Source organism: Delphinapterus leucas, chromosome 3 (genome assembly GCF_059928025.1).
Source record: "Delphinapterus leucas isolate spDelLeu-1000000601 "Yukka" chromosome 3, BTC_Dleu_Yukka2, whole genome shotgun sequence".
Lineage (NCBI taxonomy): Eukaryota > Metazoa > Chordata > Mammalia > Artiodactyla > Monodontidae > Delphinapterus > Delphinapterus leucas.
In genome coordinates, this window is record NC_143131.1 from 83,959,322 (window position 1) to 83,973,387 (window position 14,066).

Below are 14,066 nucleotides of genomic sequence, written 5' to 3' on the forward strand. Positions count from 1 at the left end.
TCAATAAAGGTCCTGCACTCCAGGAATTACTATACAGTCCTTTAACATTTTACAGTGAGTTGCTCTTTATAATTCAACTGATGTTGACCTCAGACATCTTTGAATCCAGGACACTGCATAAACATTCCTGGCACTTCCATGCCATGTCAGGAGCAAAGGGGGTGTGACACAAATTCACGGTTAACAAACCTTGTATTAATAGTCTTTTAACAGATATGACCAGAATTAGTGCCACTTGACTAATGCCTAGACAAAATATAATGGAGGCCCATAAGAAAACAAATCTTAGTAATTTAAAATAAAGCAATGTTTTTATACATGTGAGTGTGACTATATAAAATTAATACTCACATCTCACGTTATAGTGAACCCAGGATTAAGGTTCTTAGCATACCGTGCCATACTGGCATCTGCTGATAGAAAGTTGTAACAACACACAATTCAGTAACCTGTCATACTACGATGAAAGGATAATCCTCCCTTTTTATAAAATTACCCAGAAATAATTTTAAAAACTGGAAGGGTATTAAGAACATGGAAAATACATTTCTTAGGTATGATTAATGGGGGAAAAAAAGGTTTGATTTAAGAAATGAAAGAAGCCAAGAGAAAGAAAAACACAAATCAAGATGAAAATATTAGATTTTTTTCATGGTTTTCTATTGAGACAAATTTCTCATCAAAATATTATATAGAGAGCAAAATTATTGAGGTATTTATTTACAAGAAGCATTATCTCAAGAATTTTGTAATAGTGTCCTATTGCTGTTATAACGAATTATTAAAAATTTAGTGGCTAAAACAATACAAATTTACTCTCAAATCTGGAGGTCAGAAGTCTGAACGGGGCTGTACTGGGTTCAAATCAAAGTGTTCATTCTGAAGGCTCTAGGAAACAGTCTGTTTTTCTTGCCTTATCCAAATTCTAGAGGCCACCTGCATTCCTCGGCTCCCAGCCCCACATCACTCAGATCTCTGCTTCCATTAATCACATCTCCTCTGATTCTGACTCTTCTGCCTCCCTTTTTTCTTAAAAGAACCCTTGTGCTTATACTGAACCTATTCAGATAATGCTGAATAATATCCCATCTCAGGATCCTGAATGTAATCAAATTTACAAAATCTCTTTTGCCATGTAAGATAACATATCCACAGATGCTAAAGATTAGAAATGGACATGTTTTGGGGAACCATTATTCTGCCAACTACAAGAGGCATAATAATGGCACTGCTTATTATAGGAAAACAAGGTTCTACCCTAGAGTATTGTACATGGAAAAAATGCTGGATCCAAGCTCTGGCTCTGCTAGTACCACTGTGACACATTCTATAGTCACTAATTCTGAGTTTCCTTTTCCTAAACAATATAAATAAGAGTCAGAATGCTTCCTTTGACTATTTCCCAGGAATGTCCTAAAAACCAAATGAAGTAATAGCACTCTGCAAAGTAAAGTATAGCATAATTTATAAAAAGGGGAGGGGGTTGTAGTCTGAACTGCAACACTAATATATCTATGCCTCTTTTTCAAATGTAGTTTGGGGCTAGAGTTAATAGATTATTACTGAGTCCATCCAGCTGTAAAGTTCTCCCTTTTAAAAATACAATTAAGAAGGACCTTTTTTGATACAATCTACATGTTTAAAACAATTTAGAATTATTCCAGGCCAAATTTATATTACTGTTATGATTGAACATTCCAGGCCAAATTTATATTACTGTTATGATTACACATTTTACATCTGTGACTGAACACAATCAGAAAGAGAGAACCTACTATCTTCACTTCATCTTTGGTCTTGTCTGAATGGTAATCTACCTTCCTGGAGCATTTTCATGGATATGGTGATATGCCTATTTTTTTTAATTTCTCATGGAAACTGGTTGTACTATCGTTTTTCCAGGCATCTTATAAACTTCCTGAAGACAGAAGATTTTGCTCAAAACGATAAGTTTCAATAACTGAAATGGAAATAGAACCCTAATTAATCATGTCATTACTTTTTGTGGCAACTGAATTTTTTATCCATCCCATTTATGTGCACAACTGGTTTAATAGCTTTTTACTGAATAGGTGTTTTGAACTAATTGACTGCAGGGTCTAATAATCAAACCAATGCTGCATGGAGATGTGGAGTAAGTATCTCCTCTTATGGAATTTAACTGGTCATTAGCCTGCTTTATGAAAGTCTTAACTAACTCCTGCTGACCTTCACCCTCTACTGTACCTTTTGGGTCATTCTTCAGAGATGAAAAAGGTTACTCTAGCAAATGAGATCATTGGGAAGATTAGTAACAGTTCCTCCTCTAATTGTTACCTGTTTATTTAATAGGTCTTGATTTGAAAAATTTGTTTCACTCTACTATCACTGTTATGGTCATTGATAAACCCATATTTTATTCATATAATCCCTGAATTTCATTTCAAGGATTTAGGAATCTCTAAAGTTACTTTTGTGACAAATATTAACCTTTCTTTTAGAATGTTTTCACAAATAATTTGGACATTCTATTTTGTGAAAATTGTAGACTCACGTGTACTTGTAGGAACTAACACAGAAAGATCCCACATAGTACTGCCCAGTTTCCTGAACTAGAAACGTATTGTATAAGCACAGTATAATATCATAGCCAGAATAGTCACATTGATACAATCTACTTACTTGATTCACGTTTCACCAGTTTTAAAGGTATTTTGTGTGTGTTTGTTTAGTTCTTTGCTTTTTTTTTACACGTGCACATTTGTGTGCTCACTACAGAACAGGCTCATCCCTTTTCCAGTACCCAGGGCCATCCTCCCCACAGGCATCTTCTTGTTCTCTTCCTCCTCCTCGTTTTGCTCCTTTTTTGACACAGTTGCCAGTGGAAAAAGAAAAATATTTTCAATAAATAGTGCTGGAAAAAATGGATACCCACATGAAAAAAAGAAGAAAAAGAAAAAGCTTAACCCTTATTTCACAAATTAACTTTAAGTGGATCATAGACCAAAGTAGTGGAGCCAAACTTTTAAGCTTCTAGAAGAAAAATGGTTTCAAAATCTACCTTTTATTACCTAAATAAATTTCAGATTCTAAGTGTAAAATATAAAACTTCAATATTGCAAAAGAAAATATGCTTATAAGGAAGATCCATTTAAAATCCATTTAAAAAGCTACAAGATGAAGGAATCATAAAGGAACAGACTAATGCATTTGATTACATAATATTAAACAAATTAAAAAAACTAGGGACAAATCACAAAAGAGTACATAAAAATTAATCTCAAATGTGATCTGAAGAGTAAAATCAAATGAATTTATTTATTTCTTCCACCACACTACAAAATGAAGAAAAATAGATACATTTGATATATCTGATCAGAATTGGTCAAATTGGAAAATGCTCATGAACACTGGTGCAACATTTTTGGAAAACACTATCACAATATATATTTATGTTTAAATGCATATAAACTCAGAAATGCTTCCTTAAGATATCTTGGAAAGTCTGCACACAAAGAATAATACATTCCATTTTTATAATATTTTTTTAAAAAACCTTGGAGATTGACTAAACATCCACTCGCAGAATTGTTCATTAAATTGTGGTACAAAAATATCATAGTACACGGTTAAAAATAGACTATAATTAAATAGATTCATATAGATGACAAAATTCTCCAAGTCATATTTTTTCAAAATACAATTCATAGAAAATTCGTATGGTCTGGTTCCAGTTATAAAGAAAATCATACCATCACAAAAGTACAAGTTCTTTCATCAATACTCATTTACAGTACCACTGAAATGATTAATAGCTATGTGTATTTATTAAACTGTACTTACCAAGTTTTTAATATAGATAGACATATAGATACACCATCCTGTAACATTGACTTTTTGAGAAGTAAAATGACAGTGCTGAAGGGAACAGGCTTTTCATGTACATCACTGGCAATCCATTATAACCTTTTCTTGAATTTATTTTTAAAGAGTTACACTGTAAGAGTTATAAAGGGAGTATAATCCTAAGAGATAAAGAAAACCATACATACTGCCTGAATTTTTACCAACATTTTATGAATATATGGCAAAAGCACTTGATATACAATGGGGAAAGCATGTTTATATGTGAAAGACAAGAAAGATAACTTGAAAATCACAAATTAGAATTTAAAGGAATGCAAATTTAACATCCACTATGGTGTTTTGTTCAAGAACACCATTTCGGGTGATGAAGCATTTTCAAACATGGTTAGGCTTTTAATATACAACAAGAATTTGATTTCACTCTTCATCTTGCTTATAATATCTCTGCCTGAAGGCTACAAAAAAGCATCCTACTTTAGAGTCTTGAATAAAAATGATAAACACAAGATATTAAAACTCAAAGAGATGAGAAATTTCTATAAAATTGACTCTAATCAAAAGGGAAATTGTTCTTTAGTCAGCTTACCAGATAAGTCCTGAATTTGGGAATAGGCTTTAGCAGGCTTAATAATGTCAATGCATTTCATATTGCCTCCTTATAAGAGGAGAAATTGCCATTAAAAGCTCTAGAAAGGAAATCGAGCAGATGCTCACTCAACTCCTGATTTTAAGAAAATGCTTATTTAAAAGTGTATTTAACACCTTTTTATTTTCATTGGTAAAAAGCATACCTTTTACAAATATTTCATTATCACCGGCTGCCTTCTTGCTCCCCAGGAAAGGTAAAGCTTAATGAGATATTCTTACATAACAATAAAGGTTCTTAAAAGAAAATTAGAAAGCTTGCTCCCGAAGGGATTTACAGATTAATTCACCCAATCACTTCATAATATAAGGGAGGAAATTAAAGAAATATTTTCTAGAAATGGAAAGAATTGCTTTTCTTCTACATGGTAACTATGCAGGGATCCTTGACCAGCTTCTCCCAGTGTGATTTATTCTTAGGTTTTTGTACCTGTGACTCACTACTCACTCATGAAGGACAGGTAAGCATCATGGAGAGAATGTTTGGGGGCTGGAAAACATACAGATCATATTCAAGGCAGAATATGGCTCTCCAGCTCTTTTTGGTTTTTGCTTTTCTTTTGCTAAGGTTTGAGAAGAAGAAAGCATAGGATATTTACGATTTACCTAAGATTAATAGCCCCTCCCTGTGTACAGACATACTGAAAGCAGTTTACACAGAATCCAGGGACAACCCACTCCACACACACAGCTAGTTAGGAGGGAAAATGCAAAAATGAAAAAAAGTGAGGGCAGAGAGGAGGTACCTATTTCACAAATAACCTTAATAATCTCTATTATACACTAAACGATATCCATTGTACTAGATTCTATGTGGTTATAAAACCACTTTTTCCCTTGGGATCATTAAGCCTTTTGGGTTCATCACATAATTTTGAGGTTCTATGGTTACCAATATTTATGTCCCAAATTGGCATTTGAAAAGCAAATATTATAATTAAGACATTTTTTCCAATTATATTGAGCAGTCTAAAGTATTAAATAGGACTGCGTCATTTGTTATCCCTGTGACTGTTGTTCTAATCAGTCATTCAGATCCATGGGAAATTGTCTTTCTTGAGACAGAGCAATGGTTTGTTGACATGAAAAAAAGGCAACTAAATATGCTAGGTATGATACCCACAACTCAATTGCAAGCCAATCTCCTACACACCATAAAATTGCAACTTGAGAAAGTCATTGGTGAACCATATTAATAAAAGTTACAGAAAAAGTTACAGAAAACCTCACATACAACCAAACCTCACACACAACTCAATTGCAAGCCAATCTCCTACACACCATAAAATTGCAACTTGAGAAAGTCATTGGTGAACCATATTAATAAAAGTTACAGAAAACCTCACATACAACCAGAGTATAAAGAAATATAATGGAACTATGTATTTTTATCAAAATACAAAGTCTGTGGCCATCTTAAATTAACAACAACAAAAAAACGGATTGAAAAGTACTACTCTTAGGGGAACCACTGACTGAAACTGCCCACCCTGGCCAGGTAACCATTTGCATGAGTTGTTTTATGACAGGAGGTCCTGGTAAGGAACATGGAACTAAGAAGCCACCACCAACTAGAATTCAGGAAAGGTCAAAAGGGAACGCCAGTCCATGTGTCCTACCAACCTCCCAGAATCCTCCTCACTGGAACCCATCTTGGCTGAGTGATGCCCACGCCACCAGGAAGGACCCTGAGTCAGAATGATTGGCCAGAGACAACCGGGAAACTAATCCCATCACCATAAAACCTGAGACTGCAAGCCATGTGGCAGAGCAGTTCTCCTGGGTTCCCTTTCCCTCCTACTCTCCACCCGGGTGCCCCTTCCCAATAGTCTCTTGCTTTGTCAGCATGTGTGTCTCCTCGGACAATTCATTTCCAAGTGTTAGAAAAGAGCCCACTCTCGGGCCCTGGAAGGGGTCCCCCTTCCTGCAACACTACTTCTTACTAACTTAAGCAGTTCCCAGGAAATGGACTTAATTCCTAAACTCAGGCAAAGATAAATGCACAATGAAGCTAACAGAAATGTCTCGACCAATAATTTAGGAGAATTCTATTAGACCTGGACCCTTTATTCCACCACAGACAAATAAGAAGTTCTGACTGTACCAAATTGCCATTTATCAGGCTGAAAAAATCACCATCTGCTGCAATGTTCTCCACCAAAAGGCACTTTGGCCTGAGTAAAATGTGAGTATAGAATACAACACACAGAGTTGCTAGAATTGAAAACAAACTTTCCCTACACAAGGAAAACTCCTGCTGTGGGAAAGTGCTATTTATTTCTGATCCAAAAATATCCTTTCCAGACAGTGTGGAAAGACTCATGTATACTTAAGATTTTGACTACTAAGGTAATTTGAATATATATAAGTATGTAAAACCACAGACTTTGCTTAAAAAAAAAGAAAAGAAAAAAAAGCTACCAGATAAAGGAAACTCATTATCAGAGGAATGCTTATTCCAGGAACCACTGGCCTGAGTTACCTGATGCATTAAATGAGGGAGGTCTTTCAAGTCCAGAGTGGGGCAGGTTATGGTCGAGTCACACAGCTTGCTGTGGTGAAAAACATCTTCCTCTGCTTCCTTCCAAGGAGTGAAAATTGGCTGGTGACTGTTGAGAGGTAGCAATCTTCCCTCTGCGGAAGTCCCTGTAGGAAAGGGAATAACGAGGTAGCTTTGGAAAGGACACAGGATTTAGCTACACTTATATCCTCCTTTCTCTGCCCTAGCAATTTCAATTTGAATTCACTTTGACTCAAGTTTAGCCAATATTTTTGTTTCACTATCATAAGCAAGTTGATATGCCAGTTTCAGGTAATGAGCAAACAAACAAGACAATATTCTCAAAGCTTTCAGTTTATTAGTAATAATGACGAGTTCAAAAACTAATGTATCTCGAGGAGGAACCAAGATGGCAGAGTAGAAGGATGTGCTCTCACTCCCTCTTGTGAGAACACCAGAATCACAACTAGCTGCTGGACAGTCATCGACAGGAAGACACTGTAACTGACCAAAAAAGATACCCCACATCCAAAGACAAAGGAGAAGCCACAATGAGACGGTACGAGGGGCGCAATCACAGTAAAATCAAACCCCATAACTGGTGGGTGAGTGACTCACAGACTGGCAAACCCTTATACCACAGAAGTCCACCCACTGGATTGAAGGTTCTGAGCCCCACATCAGGCTTCCCAACCTGGGGGGCCGGCAACGAGAGGAGGAATTCCTAGAGACTCAGACTTTGAAGCCTAGTGGGAATTGATTGCAGGACTTCGATAGGACTGGAGGAAACAGAGATTCCACTCTTGGAGGGCACACACAAAGTAGTGTGTGCATCGGGACCCAGGGGAAGGAGCAGTGACCCCACAGGAGACTGAACCAGACCTACCTGCTAATGTTGGAGGGTCCCGTGCAGAGGCGGGGGGTGGCTCTGTTTCACCGTGGGGACAGGGACGCTGGTGACAAAAGTTCTGGGACGTACTCCTTGGCGTGAGCCCTCTCAGAGTCTGTCATTAGCCCCAACAAAGAGCCCAGGTAGGCTCTAGTGTTGGGTTGCCTCAGGCCAAACAACCAGCAGGGAGGGAACCCAGCCACACCCATCAACAGTCAAGTAGATTAAAGTTTTACTGAGCTCTGCTCACCAGAGCAACAGTCAGCTCTACCCACCACCAGTCCCTCCCATCAGGAAACTTGCACAAGCCTCTTAGATGGCCTCATCCACCAGAGGACAGACAGCAGAAGCAAGAAGAGCTACAATCCTGCAGCCTGTGGAACAAAAACCACATTCACAGAAAGATAGACAAGATGAAAAGGCAGATGGCTATGTACCAGATGAAGGAACAAGATAAAACCCCAGAAAAACAATTAAATGAAGTGGAGATAGGCAACCTTCCAGATAAAGAATTTAGAATAATGATACTGAAGATGGTCCAGAACCTCAGAAAAAGAATGTAGGCAAAGATCGAGAAGATTCAAGAAATGTTTAACAAAGACCTAGAAGAATTAAAGAACAAACAACCAGAGATGAGCAATACAATAACTGAAATGAAAACTGCACTAGAAGGAATCAATAGCAGAATAACTGAGGCAGAAGAATGGATAAGTGACCTGGAGGACAGAATGGTGGAATTCACTGCTGTGGAACAGACTAAAGAAAAAAGAATGAAAAGAAATGAAGACAGCCTGAGCGACCTCTGGGACAACATGAAATGCAACAACATTCGCATTATAGGGGTCCCAGAAGGAGAAGATAAAGGACCCGAGAAAATATTTGAAGAGATTATCGAAACTTCGATAACTTCCCTAACATGGCAAAGGAAAGAGCCACCCAAGTCCAGGAAGTGCAGAGTCCCATACAGGATAAACCCAAGGAGAAACACGCTGAGACACATAGTAATCAAACTGGCAAAAATTAAAGACAAAGAAAACTTATTGAAAGCAGCAAGGGAAAAATGACAAATAACATACAAGGGAACTCCCATAAGGTTACCAGCTGATTTCTCAGCAGAAACTCTACAAGCCAGAAGGGAGTGGCATGATATACTTAAAGTGATGAAAGGGAAGAGCTTACAATCAAGATTACTCTACCCGGCAAGGATCTCATTCAGATTCGATGGAGAAATCAAAAGCTTTACAGACAAGCAAAAGCTAAGAGAATTCAGCACCACCAAACCAGCTTTACAACAAATGCTAAAGGAACTTCTCTAAGTGGGAAACACAAGAGAAGAAAAGGACCCACAAAAACAAACCCAAAACAACTAAGAAAAAGGTCATAGGAACATACATATCAATAATTACCTTAAACGCGAATGGATTAAATGCTCCAACCAGGGGATTCCCTGGTGGCGCAGTGGTTGAGAGTCTGCCTGCTAATGCAGGGGACAAGGGTTTGAGCCCTTGTCTGGGAGGATCCCACATGCCACGGAGCAACTAGGCCTGTGAGCCACAATTACTGAGCTTGCGCGTCTGGAGCCTGTGCTCTGCAACAAGAGGCCGCGATAGTGAGAGGCCCATGCACCGTGATGAAGAGTGGCCCCCGCTTGCCACAACTAGAGAAAGCCCTCGCACAGAAACGATGACCCAACACAGCAAAAATTAATTAATTAATTAATTAACTTCTACCCCCAACATCTTAAAAAAAAAAAATGCTCCAAACAAATACACAGTCTTGTTCAATGGATACAAAAACAAGATCCATCTATATGCTGTCTACAAGAGACCCAATTCAGACCTAGGGACACATACAGACTGAAAGTGAGGGGATGGAAAAAGATATTCCAAGCAAATGGAAATCAAAAGAAAGCTGGAGTAGCTATACTCATATCAGATAAAATAGACTTTAAAATAAAGAATGTTACAAGAGACAAGGAAGGACACTACATAATGATCAATGGATCAATCAAAGAAGAAGATATAACAATTATAAATATATATGCACCCAACACAGGAGCACCTCAGTACATAAGGCAAGTACAAACAGCTATAAAAGAGGAAATCAACAGTAACACAGTAATAGTGGGGGACTTTAACACCTCACTTACACCAATGGACAGATCATTCAAAATGAAAATAAATAAGGAAACATAAACTTTAAATGAAACAATAGACCAGGTAGATTTAATTGATATTTATATGACATTCTGTCCAAAAACAGCAGACTACACTTTCTTCTCAAGTGTGCATGGAACATTCTCCAGGATAGATCACATCTTGGGTCACAAATCAAGCCTCAGTAAATTTAAGAAAATTGAAATCATATCAAGCATCTCTTCTGACCACAATGCTATTAGATTAGAAATGAATTACAGGGAAAAAAACGTAAAACACACAAACACATGGAGGCTAAACAATACATTACTAAATAACCAAGAGATCACTGAAGAAATCAAAGGGAAATCAAAAAATACCTAGAGACAAATCACAATGAAAACATGACGATCCAAAACCTATGGGATGCAGCAAAAGCAGTTCTAAGAGAGAAGTTTATAGCTATACAAGCCTACCTCAAGTAACAAGAAAAATCTCAAGTAAACAATCTAACCTTACACCTAAAGGAACCAGAGAAAGAAGAACAAACAAAACCAAAAGTTACCAGAAGGAAAGAAATCATAAAGATCAGAGCACAAATAAATGAAATAGAAACAAAGAAAACAATAGCAAAATCAATAAAACTAAAAGCTGTTTCTTTGAGAAGATAAACAAAATTGATAAACCATTAGCCAGACTCATCAAGAAAAAGAGGGAGAGGACTCAAATCATAAAATTAGAAATGAAAAAAAGAAGTTACAACAGACACCACTGAAATACAAAGCATCCTAAGAGACTACTACAAGCAACTCTATGCCAATAAAATGGACAACCTGCAAGAAATGGACAAATTCTTAGAAAGGTATAACCTTCCAACACTGAACCAGGAAGAAATAGAAAATGTGAACAGACCCATCACAAGTAATGAAATAGAAACTGTGATTAAAAATCTTCCAACAAACAGAAGTCCAGGACCAGATGGATTCACAGGTGAATTCCATCAAACATTTAGAGAAGAGCTAACACCCATCCTTCTCAAACTCTTCCAAAAAACTGCAGAGGAAGGAACATTCCCAGACTCATTCTATGAGGCCACCATCACCCTGATACCAAAACCACACAAAGATACTACAGAAAAAGAAAATTACAGACTAATATCACTGATGAATATAGATGCAAAATCCTCAACAAAATACTAGCAAACAGAATCCAACAACACATTAAATGGATCATACACCACGATCAAGTGGGATTTATCCCAGGGATGCAAGGATTCTTCAGTATATGCAAATCAATCAATCTGATACACCATATTAACAAATTGAAGAAAAAACCCATATGATCATCTCATTAGATGCAGAAAAATCTTTTGACAAAATTCAAAACCCATTTATGATAAAAACTCTCCAGAAAGTGGGCATAGAGGGAACCTACCTCAACATAATAAAGGCCATATATGACAAACCCACAGCCAACATCATTCTCAATGGTGAAAAACTGAAAGCATTTCCTCTAAGATCAGGAACAAGACAAGGATGTCCACTCTGACCACTATTATTCAACATACATTTGGAAGTGCTAGCCACGGCCATCAGAGAAGAAAAAGAAATAAAAGGACTACAAATTGGAAAAGAAGAAGTAAAACTGTCACTGTTTGCAGATGACATGATACTATACATAGAGAATCCTAAGAATGCCACCAGAAAACTACTAAAGCTAATCAATGAATTTGGTAAAGTTGCAAGATATAAAATTAATGCACAGAAATCTCTTGCATTCCTATACACTAATGATGAAAAGTCTGAAAGAGAAATTATGGAAACACTCCCATTTACCATTGCAACAAAAGAATAAAATACCTAGGAATAAACCTACCTAAGGAGACAAAAGACCTGTATGCAGAAAACTATAAGACACTGATGAAAGTAATTAAAGATGATACCAACAGATAGAGAGATATATCATGTTCTTGGATTGGAAGAATCAATATTGTGAAAATGACTCTACTACCCAAAGCAATCTAGAGATTCAATGCAAGCCCTATCAAATTACCAATGGCATGTTTTACAGAACTAAAACAAATCATCTTAAAATTTGTATGGAGACACAAAAGACCCCGAATAGCCAAAGCAGTCTTGAGGGAAAAAAATGGAGCTGGAGGAATCAGACTCCCTGACTTCAGACTATACTACAAAGCTATAGTAATCAAGATAATATGGTACTGGCACAAAAACAGAAACACAGATCAATGGAACAAGATAGAAAGCCCAGAGATAAACCCACACACCTATGGTCAACTAATTTATGACAAAGGAAGCTAGGATATACAATGGAGAAAAGACAGTCTCTTCGATAAATGGTGCTGGGAAAACTGGACAGCTTCATGTAAAAGAATGAAATTAGAACACCCCCTAACACCATACACAAAAATAAACTCAAAATGGATTCGAGACCTAAATGTATGACCAGACACTATAAAACTCTTAGAGGAAAACATGGGAAGAACACTCTTTGACATAAATCACAGCAAGATCTTTTGTGATCCACCTCCTAGAGTAATGGAAATAAAAAATAAAATAAACAAATGGGACCTAATGAAACTTTAAAGATATTGCACAGCAAAGGAAACCATCAACAAGATAAAAAGTCAGCCCTCAGAATGGGAGAAAATATTTGCAAACGAATCAACAGACAAAGGATTTATCTCCAAAATATATAAACAGCTCATGCAGCTGAATATTAAAGAAACAAACAACCCAATCCAAAAATGGGCAGAAGATCTAAATAGACATTTCTCCAAAGAAGACATACAGATGGCCAATAAGCACATGAAAAGCTGCTCAACATCACTAATTATTAGAGAAATGCAAATCAAAACTACAATGAGGTATCACCTCACACCAGTTAGAATGGGCATCATCAGAAAATCTACAAACAACAAATGCTGGAGAGGGTGTGGAGAAAAGGGAACCCTCTTGCACTGTTGGTAGGAATGTAAATTGATACAGCCATTATGGAGAACAGTATGGAGGTTCCTTAAAAAACTAAATATAGAATTACCATATGATCCAGCAATCCCACTACTGGGCATATACCCAGAGAAAATCATAGTTCAAAAAACACATGCACCCCAATGTTCATTGCAGCACTATTTACAATAGCCAGGTCATGGAAGTAACCTAAATGCCCATTGACAGACGAATGGATAACGAAGTTGTGGTACATATATGCAATGGAATATTACTCAGCCATAAAAAGGAACGAAATGGAGTCATTTGTTGAGACGTGGACGGATCTAGAGACTGTCATACAGAGTGAAGTAATTCAGAAAGGGAAAAACAAATACCGTATATTAATGCATGTATGTGGAACCTAGAAGAATGGTACAGATGAACTGGTTTGCAGGGCAGAAGTTGAGACACAGATGTAGACAACAAACATATGGACACCAAGGGGGGAAAACCGCGGTTTGGTGGGGATGGTGGTGTGCTGAATTGGGCGATTGGGAATGACATGAATACACTGATGTGTATAAAATTGATGACTAATAAGAGCCTGCATTATAAAAAAAGCAAACAAACAACTAAACTTTCTTTGGGTTATTTGTATGGAAATATGTTAATGTAAATGTTTCAGACATTACATGGAATTTCTAAAAATCTTATATGTTCTGGTATAATGTTGTAAGTCATAATTCTAGTTATTACTTTAAAATGTATATCTCAGAAATAACTAAATTTCCTTGTCAATTGCATTATTATGAACTTTCATCAAATCTTTAACCGTGGTCACTTTTAAGTGTTTTGTCATTTACAGACAGTTCTGGGTGTACTCTGACGCTTTTGCAGAAATGTTCCTATAAAAGGGTTTCATCTTCAAGGAATTCATGGAAAATTCTCTGACGAGTACAGGTTTCTGGTAACTGACTATACTGCTGAACTGCATGAATAAGCATTTTCAGAACTCTAATGGAAAACTGATGAACTCATAAAAGTGCTAACGATCAAGATGAAAAAAAATTAATTACATGGGACTGAGTGAACTGATGAGG

At 36.8% G+C, this 14,066-nt stretch overlaps 1 long non-coding RNA gene across 2 annotated transcripts in view; it reads right to left on the reverse strand.

Annotated features, from left to right (window-relative positions):
• Window positions 1–8,506, reverse strand: part of LOC115801636 (uncharacterized) — a 31,749-nt gene extending 23,243 nt beyond the window's left edge. For both annotated transcript variants that reach the window (XR_004021950.2, XR_016392728.1), the window contains exons 1-3: window positions 7,878–8,506; window positions 6,974–7,137; window positions 2,662–2,840 (exon numbers count right to left, since the gene is read on the reverse strand). This is a non-coding gene — a long non-coding RNA (uncharacterized LOC115801636). The remainder of the gene's footprint in view (window positions 1–2,661; window positions 2,841–6,973; window positions 7,138–7,877) is intronic.
• Between the last annotated feature and the right edge of the window lie 5,560 nt (window positions 8,507–14,066).